The sequence below is a fragment of the Equus asinus genome, chromosome 5, assembly GCF_041296235.1.
Source record: "Equus asinus isolate D_3611 breed Donkey chromosome 5, EquAss-T2T_v2, whole genome shotgun sequence".
Classification (NCBI taxonomy): domain Eukaryota; kingdom Metazoa; phylum Chordata; class Mammalia; order Perissodactyla; family Equidae; genus Equus; species Equus asinus.
Window position 1 is genome coordinate 83,096,301 of NC_091794.1, and position 16,034 is coordinate 83,112,334.

Consider the following 16,034-nt stretch of genomic DNA (forward strand, 5'->3'; position numbering starts at 1 on the left):
TGAGCCAGGAGAATTAAGGATAGAAGAAATTCCAATTCTTCCTAATCTACTCATATGAGATCATTGAATGGATCCCTTGTATCTTGAGGCTATTAATAAGAGGGAGAAAGGGTACTTATTTTTTGGGTAGACAATATTCCAGTAGACAAAGAAATAAGCAATGACGCTAATAGCCTCATTCTCTCTAATGACCCAACCTTCTCTCAGCGGTGCTCTCTCTCAGAATGGAGAGACTGGAAGGGCTGCTAGTGGCCCCTCCTGAACCACAGATTATTCATGGGCTGATGACTTAAGTTGTATATTCAGAAGGAAAAAGTCACTGAGTCATCTGTGGTCTCAGGATACCATCAGAACAAGCAGGATGCACCCAGCAGCAGGCCCACCCCCAGACCACTCAGTCCTTTTAGAGATTTCCAATCTTTTTGCTACCGAACCATCCTCCTTTCCCACATAAATGGACTAACACCTATACTCCTTTTCTCATCTTTCAGGGCATGACCATCACAAGCAGAACCCGCAGAACCCCTTTATGGAGGCTTACACTCCTGTGAATTTGGTTAGTGTGAGTCTCTGAGCCTGATCCCTTTGGGCACACTGACAGAGCTCAGCCTCTGGCCTAGGAGGCCCTTGTTTGGGCAGCTTACCAACCTCCCTGCAAGTCATCCTCGGTTTATCTAGATAGAATCATGAGAGTTACAACATTCTGTATATTTCATGAAACACCGTCCTACTAGGAGAAGATAGTGATGGTTTCTTTCCGGTTGGGGTGTTATCGTCTCCAAATTGGGGGTGTTCTCAGTCCAAAGTTATCCTGTGAGCATGCTGCGTAATCGTTCCCTCCAGCGCGCCCCTCGACGATGGCAGAGAAGCTTGCACTTTCCTAAAGAGGACGTGTTTACCTTGGCAGAATTCCCAGCCCCAATCAGCTGTTACAAAGATCAAGAAGAAAAGAGCATATGTTCAAAGATTTTTCTTGTTCTATCTTTAAAGTGCATCCCTCAGGCAAACGCTGAATGTTCTTTAGGGTGGAAAGACTATACTGGGAGAAGATCTAATTAATGGGAAGATCCTTGGCTAATCTGGGGCAACACTGAAGAGCCGTTTGAGGAGAAAAAGTTGGCCTCTTTGAAGGTCTCCCTGTTAGAGACTGACCCACTATTGTGACTGAATTAAATATATTAAGAAACAGATTGTTAAAGAAGGACTTCAACTGCAGTAATTAAATCGGCAAAGGGTTTGAAAATGACGAACAAATAGAGTCAAGAATACATGCAACAGTATTCCTCCTTGCTAGTAACCAGGAAGGAAAATTCAAAAGAAAGCACGCTCTGTTGGACCCTTCTCAAATAAACAAAACTATATTTAAAATAATACCTCCATTGCTGATGAGATCAGGCTAAAATGGATGTGAGAATAGGAATGAAAATAGGAATACCATTTGGAAAAACAAAATAGACATAATTAGCAATAGTCTTTTATTTAGCATATAATTCAATGACTTCTGGTATATTCTCAGAGTTGTACAACCATCACCACAATCTCGAAACAGTCTGGAAGATACTAATATCCTTGAAATTACTCCTGGGTGAATAATTAATAACAGTAGTGGTTATCCCCTATTGAGTTCTAACTTGGGACCAAGCGTTTTGCATGTAATTTCTTTCTTTCAATTCCCTCAACGATCACGTAAGGAAGGTGATATCAGTGACTCCATTATACAAATGAAATATTGAGACCCAGAGAACTAATTTGCCCAAAGTAGCACAGATATTCGTGGAACTAGTGTTAAGAACCAGACATTGTCTTTCCTGAGCCTGCAGTCTTAACTACTGCACAATAAGCGAATAATACAAAGAAAGTAAAAAGCTTTATGCAGGAAGAGTTAATTGCAGAATTCTGTAAGATTCAAACATGTGTATAACTTAAATTTCAATAATCCAACATAGAATAGGTTTAATAAATTATTGTGTGTATACTACCCGGTCATAAAAGGGAAAAAAGCAGAGCTTATAGAATCAAGGAAAATGTTTACAAGATTCTGTAACAGAGTATACTGATTGTTGGATATGTGAATATACCAGCAGAGTGCTTGCTTTCCTCAATTTCTGGCCGCCCCAAATGACTACCAGTTGCTGCATACCCGGTGCCGATCCCTGTGTCTCCACTCATGGGGCTTTCCAAGTGCCTATGAGAAGTGAAGGTTCTGCCCTGGGTGGCTCCATCTGAGCTGCAGACTCTAGCCTTGGAGATGTTCCCCATGGACAAAATTTTGATGGCGTCTTCTGTGTTTCCAAAAGGTTGAAAAGATGTCTGCTTGTGGGCAAAATCTGGAAGGTGGCATGCAAAAATAAAAATAGCTGCAGTGTTTGCTGGAAGAATTGTATGAAGTTACTTATTTAAAAAAAATTTTTTTTTGGAGGAAGATTAGCCCTGAGCTAACTGCTGCCAATCCTCCTCTTTTTGCTGAGGAAGCCTGGCCCTGAGCTAACATCCGTGCCCATCTTCCTCCACTTTATATGTGGGACGCCTGCCACAGGATGGCTTGCCAAGCGGTGCCATGTCCACACCTGGGATCCGAACCGGCGAAACCCGGGCCACCAAAGCGGAACATGCGAACTTATACCGCTGCACCACCGGGCCAACCCCTTATTGAGAGTTTTTATTATAAATGGTTGTTGGATCTTGTCAAATGCTTTCTCTGCATCTATTGAGATGACCATGTAATTTTTATTCCTCATTTTGTTAACGTGGTGTATCACATTGATTGATTTGTGGATGTTGAACCATCCCTGCATCCCTGGCATAAATCCCACTTAATCATGGTGTATGATCCTTTTAATGTACTGCTGTATTCAGTTTGCTGATATTTTGTTGAGGATTTTTGTATCTATGTTCATCTGTGATATTAGACTGTAATTTTCCTTCTTTGTGTTGTCCTTGTCTGGTTTGGGGATCAGGGTGATGTTGGCCTCGTAGAATGAGTTAGGAGGCATTCTGTTTTCTTCAGTTTTTTGGAATAGTGTGAGAAGGATAGCTATTAAATCTTCTTTGAATGTTTAGTAGAATTCTCCAGAGAAGCCATCTGGTCCTAGATTTTTTTTGTGGGAGGTTTCTGATTACTGTTTCAATCTCTTGTGATTTGTCTATTCAGATTCTGTATTTCCTCTTGATTCAGTTTTGGGAGGTTGTGTGAGTCTAACAATTTATTCATTTCTTCTAGGTTATCTAATTTGTTGACATATAGTTTTTCGTAGTATTCTCTTATACTCCTTTGTATTTCTGTGGTATCCATTGTACTTTCTCCTCTTTCATTTCTAATTTTATTTATTTGAGGCTTCTCTCTTTTTTTGTTAGTGATTCATTTGTTAGTTTTGTTTATCTTCTCAAAGAATCAGCTTTTAGTTTCATTAATCCTTTCTACTTTTTTTGGGGGGGGTCTCTGTTTCGTTTATTTCTGTTCTAATTTTTATTATTTCTCTCCTTCTGCTGACTTTGAGTTTTGTGTGATCTTCTTTTTCTAGTTCTGTTAAAGTGTAGTTTAAGATTACTCAATTGAGATTTTTCTTCTTTGTTGAGGTGGACCTGCATTGCTATGAATTTTCTTCTTAGAACTGCTGCATCCCATAAGAATCGATATGATGTATTTTCATTTGTATCCAGATATTTTTTTATTTCTCCTTTGATTTCTTCGTTGATCCAATGGTTGTTCAGTAGCATGTTGTTTTGTTTCCACATATTTGTGACTTTCCTAGATTTTTTCTTGCAGTTGATTTCTAGTTTCATAGCATTATCGTCAGAAAAGATGCTTGATATGATTTCAATCTTCTTAAATTTATTGAGGCTTGCCTTGTTTCCCAACATATGGTCTATCTTTGAGAATGTTCCATGTGCACTTGAGAAGAATGTATATTCTGCTGTTTTTGGATGGAGTGTTCTATATATATATCTATTAAGTCCATCTGGTCTGCTTTTGCATTCAATTCCACTCTTTCCTTGTTGGCTTTCTGCCTGGATGATCTATCCATCAACGTAGGTGGGGTGTTGAGGTCCCCTTCTATTACTGTGTTGCTGTTAATTTCTCCCTTTAGGTCTATTAATAGTTGCTTTATGTACTTTGGTGCTCCCGTGTTAGGTACATATATTTTATGTGGTATGCCCTCTTGGTGGAGTGTCCCTTTTATCATCGTATACTGCCTCTCTATGTCTCCCATTGTCTTTTTTATCTTTTTTTTTTTTTTGAGGAAGATTAGCCCTGAGCTAACTACTGCCAATCCTCCTCTTCTTGCTGAGGACGACTGGCCCTGAGCTAACATCCATGCCCATCGTCCTGTATTTTATACGTGGGATGTCTACCACAGCATAGCTTTTGCCAAGTGGTGCCATGTCCGCACATGGGATCCGAACTGGTGAACCCCGGGCTGCCAAGAAGCGGAATGTGTGAACTTAACTCCTCTGCCACCACGCCGGCCCCTGTCTTTTTTATCTTGAAGTCTGCTTTGTCTGATATAAATATGGCAAGACCTAATTTCTTTTGTTTGCCATTTGCTTGGAGTGTCATCTTCCATCCCTTTACTCTTAGCCTGTGTTTGTCTTTAGAGCTGAGATGTGTTTCCTAGAGGCAGCGTACTGGTGGGTCTTGTTTTTCAATCCATCCAACCACTCTCTGTCTTTTGATTGAAGAGTTCAGTCCATTTACATTTAGAGTGATTATTGATATATGAGGGCTTAATACTGCCATGTATCTATTGTTTTCCAGTTGTTCTATATTTCCCTTGTCCTTCTCGTGTATTTCTGACTGTCATTTCAGTCTGGTGGTTTTCTATGATGGTTTTCTCAATTTTCTCTTTATTTATCATTTGTATTTCCGTTCTGACCATTTTTTTTTCTTTTTGAAGATTAGCCCTGAACTAACATCTGCTGCCAATCCTCCTCTTTCTGCTGAGGAAGACTGGCCCTGAGCTAACATCCATGCCCATCTTCCTCTATGTTTATATGTGGGACACCCACCACAGCACGGCTTGCCAAGTGGTGCCATGTCTGCACCCCGGATCTGAACCGGCAAGCCCTGGACCACCGAAGCAGAACATTAGAACTTAACCGCTGAGCCACCGGGCGGGCCCCTGGTCTGACTTTTTGTTTAGTGCTTACCATGAGGTTTGTATAAAAGATCTTGCAGATGAGATAGTCCATTTTCTGATAGCCTCTTACCTCCATTAGCCTATAGCAGGTTCCATCCCTTTCCTCTTCCCCTTCTAAATTATTGTTGTCACAAATTATTCCACTTTGCGTTGTGAGTTTGTGGTTAAATTGAAGTTTATAGTTATTTTTGATGCTTTCCTTCTCTTTATCTTTAATGTTATACTTAAGTGTTTGCTAACCTTTTCTGATAGCTGCTATTTTCTGATTTTGTCTATTTATCTCCTTGCTCAAGGCTTTGTAAACCTTTTCCTTTTTGTTTCAGATATGAGGGCATTCTTGATCATTTATTGAAGGGAGGGGTCTTGTGGCAATGAACTCCCTCAGCTTTTGTTTATCTGGGAAAGTTTTTATTTCTCCATCATGTCTGAAAGATAGTTTTGATGGATAGAATATTCTTGGCTGAAAGTTTGTGTCTTTCAGTATTTTGGATATATCATTTCACTCTCTCCTAGACCATAAGGTTTCTGCTGAGAAGTCCACTGAAAACCTGATAAGGGTTCCTTTGTAGATTACGTTCTTCTGCCTTGCTGTGCTTTATAGTTTTTCTTTGTCATTGACTTTTTCCAGTTTTAATAATATATGCCTTGGAGAAGGTCTTTTTACATTGATGTAATTAAGAGTTCTATTGGCTTTGTTTACTTGTAATTCCAGTTCTTTCCCCAAGTTTGAGACGTTCTCAGCTATTATTTCTTTGAACAAGCTCTCTGCTCCTTTCTTCCTCACGTCTCCCTCTGAAATACCTATAATCCTTATGTTGAATTTCCTAATTGAGTTGGATATTTCTTAGAGAATTTTTCATTTTTTTAAAGATTTTTAAAAATTTTTTTCCTTTTTCTCCCCAAAGCCCCCTGTACATAGTTGTATATTCTTCGTTGTGGGTCCTTCTAGTTGTGGCATGTGGGACGCCGCCTCAGCGTGGTTTGATGAGCAGTGCCATGTCTGCGCCCAGGATTCGAACCAACAAAACACTGGGCCGCCTGCAGCAGAGCGCGCGAACTTAACCACTCGGCCACGGGGCCAGCCCCTCATTTTTTTAAAGTCTTAGTTCTCCCTCCTCCTCCACCTGAAGCATGTCTATATTTCTGTCCTCTAAATTACTAATTCTGTCCTCCATGATGTCAGCTTTGTTTTTTAAGGTTTCTAGATTGTTTTTTTTGTCTCATTCATCATGTTCTTCATCTCCTGAGCATTTCTGGCTGTTTTTTGTTTTTAGAGTTTCAATCTCTTTCATGAAGAATTCTTCTGCTCATTAATTTTATTCCTGAGTTCATTGAACTATCTTTGAGTTTTCTTGTAACTCGTTAAATTTCTTTATGATAACTATCTTGAATTCTCTGCCCTTTAGATTGTAAATTTCTGTGACTTCACGGTTGTTTTCTGGAGGCTTGTCTTTTTTTGCTTTTTTGAGGAATATTATCCCTGAGCTAACATCTGCTGCCAATCCTCCTCTTTTTGTTGAGGAAGACTGGCCTTGAGCTAACATCCATGCCCATCTTTCTCTACTTTCTATGTGGGATGCCTGCCACTGCATGACTTGATAAGCAGTGCATAGGTCTGCACCAGGATATGGACCAGTGAACCCTGGGCTGCCGAGGCAGAATGTGCAAACTTATCAGCTGTGCCACCAGGCTGGCCCCATGGAGACTTGTCATTTTTGTTGTGATCTAGAGTGTTAATGTATTTCTTTTTCGTGTTTGATGAAGTAGACTTTTGCCAGTACATAGTCATAGTATCTAATTGCAGATTTCACCTGCCACCACTGGGGTTGGGGGGCAGTAGCTGTGTTTTCTGAGCCCACTGCATCTGCTGGAAGTTGTACCAATCATGCTTGTCTGTGTTAGCCACTGGTGCACCAGATGGGAGAATGGTGCTTTCCTCTGTGCATGTGAGCCCACTCTTCACTCACCAGTGGCCGCCTGGACTTCTGGGCTTGGTGGGGGTACCCTCACGGTGGCTGAGCCACCTCAGTGTGGAGCATTCCAGCAGGCTGAGATGTAACTATGAAAGTAAAGAGTTCATCAGAGGCCTTCCCATTCCCCTGCCTCCTCTCAGAGACATGCACCAGCTGCTGCATGTGGACCCACAACCTAGATTGCTGCCCTTGGGTAGGGGGAGGAGATCCACTCACCTCCTTCCACTGCTTCCCAGGATCTGCTACCCCCACCTTCATACACATGGCTGCATGGGTCTCTTAGATGTCCTTTTGTGCTGTGTGAGCATCCTCTGTTGGTTAATGAATGTCTTTTTGGTTGTATCTTAGCGGGGAGAAACTAAGGGAGCAGTTCGCTCCACCATGATGCTGACGTCACTCTCCTGTAATAGTTTTTAAAGTCATGGAGCCAGATGATATGACTCAGGGACTGTATATAGAGAAGAGGTCAGAGGACTGATTTGTGACACTCTACCTTTAGATGTTAGAAACAGGAGGAGGAACCAGCTGAGGGGACTGAGAAGGAGCAGCAAGTGAGATAGGAGGAAAAGTGTCAGGGGTGTGGGGTCTTGGAAACCGAGCAAAAAATGTGTCTCAAGAAGGGGATGATAGGGCCAGCCCCATGGCTGAGTGGTTAAGTTCATGCACTCCACATTGGTGGCCTGGGGTTTTGCTGGTTCGGATCCTGGGTGTGGACATAGAACCGCTCATCAGGCCATGCTGAGGCAGCATCCCACATGGCACAACCAGAGGCACTCACAACTAGAGTATACAACTATGTACCAGGGGCTTTGGGGAGAAGAAAAAAAAGATTACCTCAGATGCCAATCTTCAAAAAAAAAGGGGGGCGGGGAATGATAAACTGTGCCAAGTGCTGTTGAGAAGCTGAGAAAGATGAGACTGAAAAATAACCCTTGGATTTAGTAAAATGGTGATCACTGATGACCTTGATGAGAGTAGTTTAGTGGCATCATAAGTGTAAGAGCTTGATTAAAATGGATTCAAGGGAAAATGAGAAGAGAGGCAATAGAGAGTTCAAGTACACACAACTGTATAAGGGATTTTTTTTCTATAAAAGGAGCTTGGATATAGGGTAATAACCAGAGGAAGGTGTGAAGTTCAAAGGAAGTGCATTTTTAAGATAGGAGAAATTACAGCATGTTTGTATGCACATGGAGACAATCAATTAGATAGGGAAATTCTGATGATGTACAAGTAAGAGGAAACAAATTAATGAGCTAAGTCCTGGAGTGGGTAAGATGAAGTGAGATCTAGGGTTTTGGATCATTCATTTCAGTAGCTACGGGACATTCTGGAGACCCATCCCTTGCCTCTTGCGGGTCAGGTCCTGGGGCAGAGGCATATCCCCTTCCTTATCAGCACCAGTTCCAGGGAATGAACATTTTTACCCAGAGCATGGCTGGGGATTGTCACTGAGGTAGATGAAATCCTGTCTCACTATATGGAGTCATTCGGGATGTGTCTTATCCATTGTGGAGTCTACGTCTCTCCAGTGACTCCCACGGCAAGTAGTTCCTGTGCCAAGCCCCAGCTATACAGAGACGTGGGTCCCCTCAAGAATTGGCAATAAAGTTGAATAGACCAGATATTAAGAATAGAAAACATTTTTTTGTCCTCCCTCATAGCATTCATTTTGTCCAGGGAATCTGACTCTAACTCAGGGGTGGAGCATAGCCGTGCATACTTGGTCACAGTGATAGGTCCAGGGGTGGGCATGTGATCTAATCCAATCCAATTATATCTTTTTTAGGAATGTGAGGCTAGAGATTCCCTGTTTCCCAAAAGATGTGAAAGAGAAAGTGCGTTACCCTCGAGCTACAGGCATCAATCTTGGGACAACAAAAGAAATCATCTTACAATGAAACCAACATTTTAGAAGACAGAGCTAAGGGATGAAAAGAAATTAGATCCTTGGTGAGCTGCTGGATCAAGCCTTGCCTGAATTTCTAACATTAAGTTTCAGCATAACTCTGAAAAATTTTCAGTTATGTGCAATAATAAATTCCTTTTATTGCTTAAGCCAGTTTGAGTTGGATTTTCTATTACTTGCAACCAAAAGCACATTACCTGAAGCACAAAGAAAGGCACAGTTCTCTACTGGATTATGCATTTATTAAACATATTTTTTTGTACACCTGTGTCAAGCATGTGCTGTGCACTAGGAATACAGTAGTAAATGAAGAAGATTGTGTCCTCACATCTAAAAGCAACTCCCCAGGCACCTTCTCCTTGAAGGGCTCTTGGGCCCTTTGTTCTCTGCTGTGAGCCCCAGTGATCCAACCCTTTCCTCTCTCTTCTCCGAGCCGCCACCTTCTGCCTTCACCATGTGGGACCTTCTCTATCCAATTTCATCTCAAAGCAAGTTTATCTTCCCAGCTCTCGTCTTTGTCACTGTGTCATTGGGGATCAGTCAGGGAAACAGACTACTCTAGATGTTTCGAGCGAGAAGGAATTTATTTCAAGGAGATAATTGTTTTACCAATCCCTTAGAAGAGCTGGAGGACTGGAGGTCAGGGAAGGTCATGCTTTGCTTTCAGACTTCCCACTAGCTTTCAGAGGGTCAGAAGTGTTAGGAATTGCAGTGATTACGGCTGCATACAGCACCAAGGTGGGAGATTGGTGGGGGAGTACTTGGAAGCCACTGAAAAACCCCTCGTCTTCCTGCTACTGCCTAAGAGGCAATAATATATGGCTTCTGCTTCTTGTTTGCTTTCCAAATCTCATCTGAATGTCTTTCACTGACTGGCACTAACCTGAACTCCACTGGCAAGGGAGTTTGGAAAATATAGACCCCAAATGTCCAGTACCTGTGATATGAGACAGCACAGAAGAGGGTAAGTGGTATGAATTTCTAGCAGACAGTCTGACATGGCCATCCACCAGAGGAAGAACACAACCACTTTTTTTTTTCCTGAGGAAGATTATCCCTGAGCTAACATCTGTGACAGTCTTCCTCTATTTTGTATGTGGGTCACTGCCACAGCACGACTGATGAGTGGTGTAGGTGCACACCCAGGATCTGAACCTGCAAACCCAGACTGCTGAATTGGAGTGCACCAAACTTAACCACTACACCATGGGGCTAGCCCCCCCAACTGCTTTCTTTTAAGGATTTATCTTCTAATAACAACATAGATGCTCTCTGAAGACAGTGGGGATTTTCCTGGAGAAGGGTCCTAGGGAGAATATTTAACTTGACAGAAAGCAGATCAGACTTACACAAAAGGAAGGGGAGTAGGGAGCAGCAGCTTCACTCAGGAACAGTTCACGCAATGCAGTCCACCCTCATGATGGAGTCAGTTATGGAGGTCACCAGACTGCCTGCCTACTCCCCATGCACCCTACAAAGAAGTCTGCCTGATGATGTGATATGCACCTCCTGCTCACACAGAGCCCAAGGTTAAGGAACAGACCTAATGGAAAAACACACATGTAGAGGAAACTCAGGCTAGCTCTCTCTATAGGTATATGAATGGGCAACCAAGCATCTGAAGAGAAAAAAAGCAAACAAACAACAAAAGCCCCTAGGTTCTCTATAAAGGAATGAGACGTCATCATTAATAATGAATGTCTTCAAATTTGAGAGGGAAGAAATATTTGAACCTAGAATAGAGAAAAAGAGCCAGACAATAGTTAAAGGCAGTAAAGACAGATTTATTCAGTACTATTGCAATATGAGAGGGAGGCTTCCTTCAAACTGAGCTCAACTCCAGATACATCAAAGACAGCTGGGGATTTATAGGCAAAGAGCAGAGTGAGGAGGTCAGTGAATAGAAAATTATTAAGAGGAGACATTGAAGGTAGGAAGATTCTTGATAAATTTACCTAATAGAATTCTTGCTAAAACCAAGTCAAGGACTCAGACATCAAGGGTGGGAATGAGCAACGTGATCGGATATCAGGGGCGATCAGATATCAATGATGGGGGGATTCTTGCTAAAACTGGCCAAGGCAGGCTGAGGACAGAGCCCAAGGATGAGGCAGAGTCAAAAAGGGGACTTGGAGGAGCCTGTCTAAAGTTTGGTCAAGGAGACAGTCTTTGCCAGAATTCTATACCCAGCCAAACTGCCAACTGGATGTGAGGGCAAAATAAGGAACATGTAAGAACTTGAAATGTTTAACACCATATGCTCTATGTGAAAAAATTACTCAAACATACGCATTAGCAAAATAAAATGGAATCTAACAAAGAGGACCATATGGGGCCTAAGTAATAGAAGTATAAGACCAGACAAAGTGAAAAAACCTTGGGAAAAAAAAAAAGATGCACAAGATCCTGATACATGGAAGGCTCTCTTTTGAGTTACAAAGTTTCAATGACATAGGAATATATTTCCATCACTAACAGTCTAACCACACTACTTGCTTCTACAGTTAGTATTTATAGAATTATAAGACAGTAAATGTTGGGTTTTGTTTTTAACTTATAGTCAATCTATATCCAAATTAATTTTGTATCTAATTTAGTCACAAAATAATATAAATATTATAAATATTCACAATAATGAACAAAATTCAGAAGTGGAGAGGAGAAATGGAAAGAAGGGAAAATTCGTTAATTTCTTTATCTTTTACAGTGAAGAGATACAGTTGAAAATTGGTAAACTAATAAATAATTATACAGATTGAAGAAATCATGATAAACATCAGGAAAACTAAACAGCAGAAATTGTTAACAGAATGGTCTCTAGGAAGTGAGATTAGTAAGAAACGGGGAGAAAGAGAGAACTTAGCTTCCCTTTTATGCCCTTCTCAAAATTTAAACATTGTGTGTTTATGTCTATATATGGTAAAACATTTCAAAAGCTTTAAAAGTTGTCTCAATGTTACAAAAAAGAATGATATTCTTTTCCACTGGGGAAGAAGATGAAAGCATTTTCTCAAAAGTTTTTAATGTAAATGGCGTGTTTAATATAAGTCTTTAACATTTAATATCATTTTTGTAGCCCCCAGTAGTTAGCAAATGAAGAAATCTTGGTACTACTTTAATCCATTTCTGCTACCAGGTTATGATATCATTGTCTTTTCTCATGGCCCAGATGATGGTAGATTCTCAGTCCAAGAGCATTTACTGTATGTGGTCACTTGGTGAAACCTCTATTCATTTTTTTATTATTTTTTTGAGGAAGATTAGCTCTGAGCTAACTGCTGCCAATTCTCCTCTTTTTGCTGAGGAAGCCTGGCCCTGAACTAACATCCATGCCCATCTTTCTCTACTTTATATGTGGGACGCCAACTACAGCATGGCTTGCCAAGCTGTGCCATGTCCGCACCTGGGATCCTAACTAGCGAACCCCGGGCCACCAAAGCGGAACGTGCGCACTTAACCACTGTGCCACCAGGCCGGCCCAACCTCTGTTCATTTTATTGAAAAGTCATTTGGTAACTAGACCTTGATTATTAATAAGCATTTTTTAATAGCAAGCAACTTTATTCAAAATTTTAATCTATAAAAAGTGTTTTCATTTCTTGTGTGCAAAGAAAACTGCAACCTGTGAGCATTCAGATCCTTCTCTAGATTCCCATGGTTCCTCGTCTATTCAGGGAATGGATATATATCTTGTTAACTTTCAGTGCTCTTTGAAGTTACATTGAAATTCAGGTTTTGCAAGCTCTCACTTCCTATACATTACTATTTAATAAGCTTCAGAGGCTACTTATTAAAATAACAACTTGGAATTGACTTAAATTGAGAAAACTTTGTGTGTTTCTCTCTAAATGCTTCCCCTTAAAATAAAATCCAGAGGAAGTAAGAACTCTGTTGGCACTTCTCTATGTGGATACTTTTTAACTATTTAATTAAAAAATGCTTGGGTAGAGGGTGAGCCCTGAAGGGGTCGATGAGGAGAGAGACCAGAGGTTGAGCTTTGTGGGATGGGCTGCATTTACGTAGGTAGAAGGAGGATGGTGAGTCCACTCAAGATGATAAAAATGATTTTGGAAAAGGAACAGGAGCAGGGACCACCTCTTATAGATCTGCCCTGTTAAAGTGGGTATAAAGGGAGATGGTTTAGGAAAATAATTTGGGTTTTTATTGTTACCGAACCTGAAGTGAGTTCGCTCACCCGTTGCGCAGCAAGCCAACCTCTGACACAGGGTGTGGTGGAAGAAAGTAGGAATTTTATTTTTGCACAGCTCTGAACAAGGAGAGAGGGCAGCTAACACTGAAATCCCAACCTCCCCGAAAAGCTAAAAGGAAGGGTTTTTATTTGGGGGTTTAGGTAGGGGAGGGGGAGCATATGGCCTTGCTGGTCGGAGCTTTCCCACCAGCCTGTCTTTGGCCTTGAGACACTTGCAGAGAGGAGGCAGCTCATGACCTTGCTGGTCACCAGCTTTCCCACCAGCCCCTATCTCTTTGTGGGAGGAGATAGTCCAGGTGCTTGTCCTTGACGGTGTCTGTCTCCATGGAGGATAGTGGATTCTGGAGCCAGGAAGCCAGAGAGTAAGCAGGGGATGAGTGTTTTGGTTTTAACCCCATATATGCTGGGTTTAATGTGGGGAAACTGATATCAGGGTTGATATCATTATTTTGAATACAAAAGCTTCAATCGTATCCTGAAGACTGGGGAGAAGTAAGTACTGAAGGTTTGTTTTTCATTTTGTTTTGTTTTAAGAAAAACCAGCTTATCGTTCTTATAAAAAGAATACATTTACTTTTTTTTTTTAAAAAAAAGATTTTATTTTTTCCTTTTTCTCCCCAAATGCCCTGGTACACAGTTGTGTATTTTTAGTTGTGGGTCCTTCTAGTTGTAGCATGTGGGACGCCGCCTCAGCATGGCTTGATGAGTGGTGCCATGTCCATGCCCAGGATTTGAACTGGCAAAACCCTGGGCTGCAGAAGCAGAGCGTGCAAACTTAACCACTCCACCATGGGGCTGGTCCCAAGAATACATTTTCATTTTAAAGAATTTAAGCAATGCAAAACAAAACAAAAAAAATGCACAAAGAAAAAACATTTTAAAACTCCTAAACCTCACCATCTACAAATAACCGTTATTAACATTTGGTTAACATCATTCTAAACATCTTTCGACGCTTTTATACAGAGAGAATGATAGACAAATAGATGGATCTACTTTTTAAAATGATATCAATATATGTGTTATTAAAAAGAAACTAAAGGAAAAGCTGGACATCAAATAAGGGTTTATTTACTACAAGAGCTATTATTTCTTAAAATATCAATTTAAGGTTAGGAAAAGTGATACTGAAATTACGTTGTTTTGTTCTTTTTCAAAAAACACTTTTTAAACTAGAATCAATTGTTGCTGCGGAAGATCAGGACACCAGCGCACTCACACTATCTTCCATAACCTCTTCCCACGGGGCCCATTATTTCTTAGTCATATTATTTGACACTGTTAATTTGTGTAACATGTATATGCTCTAAAACAACAATCACACAAGTGTTCAGTATTAATTCTATATTTAAACGAATTCAGTGATCATCACCTATCCTTTTACCAAAACATCTCAAATCTTGGTCTTAATTTTGTCCTATTTCTTAATTGTCTGAATTTTACTGTCAAGGATTTCCCTCTTCTATGAGTTCGTTTATATTTGTGGGAATCTGCTCAGCACCTTTCTTTTCGAATGACATCTTGGCTGGGTGGAACGTTCTTACATCACACTTTTGTTCTTTCAGAACTCTGTAGCCAATGCTCCATTGTCTTCTGTCTCTGGATGTTGTTGTTGAGAAATCTGAGGACAGCCTGACTTTTTTCTCCTTGTAAATTTGCTTTTTCTGCCTGGATGCCTGAATTTCAATAAATTAATTAAAAGATGTCTCAGAATTGAATATTTTGTATCAAAATGTCTCGTTTTGATCTTTCAAGCTACAGATTAATTCACCATTTTAGAGAAAACTTCAGTTTTCATATTTTCGAATGCTTCTTCTGTTCCATTTAAAGAGTTCTCAACTCCAGGGATACCAATAACCTCTGTCTTCCATATCTATTAGCTTCTCTCTGATTATTTTAATCTTTTTTTGTGTTTTTCATTTGCTTTTATTATGATTATTTCAAGCCTTTTTCCCACATTGATATTCCATCATTCTATCACAGAACAGACCAGCCATGTCTATTCTCTCCCTTGCTGTTTTGATGTATTTATTAGTTCTATAACGATATTGTTTAGGTCTTTGCTTTATCAGATACGCACTTTCCCCATTCATCTCTTTCAGTTGTTTTATTATCTCATTTTTGAGTTCTTAGACTACTGAGCTCATTTTTTTAAAGGTTATTCTAGAGCTCAAAGCACTGGCAGTAAATTTTTCCTGTTTCTCTACTTGCCTCCTGAACTTCTTCCCACTTTATCTGAAACTGGTTTGGTTTTCCTAATGAACTGCAGACTGAGTTCCTAATGTACTTTTCCTATGATTTATAAGCTTGTCTGAAGGAGGTGGGGGGGGGGGGGCAGAACTCAGAGGAGGTGGTGTGCAGCCTTTGTTAGAAGACTGAGTTCTGCAATCACTTCTGAGGTTTTAAGCATCTATTCCAGAGTTTGCTCTATGAGGGGTTGGTGTATCCCATTCCTATGGGAAACAGCCTCAGTCTTTGGATCTTCCCTCAATTTGGTACCCTTCCCTGGAGTCTTCACTGCTACCTAAAAGAGTTAGTCTATTCTTCATTTCTCATTTCACCTTCTTCTCCCCAGTAGTCATTTTCACTTTTCCAGAGAGAAAAGATGAAAGATAAGGAAACCACTCAAGTTTCTTTTCTCTTAGAATATTTGTGTGTATGTATGTGGTAATTCCCAGGATTTTGTGGACTAACAGTATGAGTTTTGATGGAATGGAGGCAGTGCTGGAAGCCTTGACACGCTCTAGACCAGAATCTCCTGTCTTTCCTGGACTGCCACTTGTTGACATTTAAGATACTGCGTT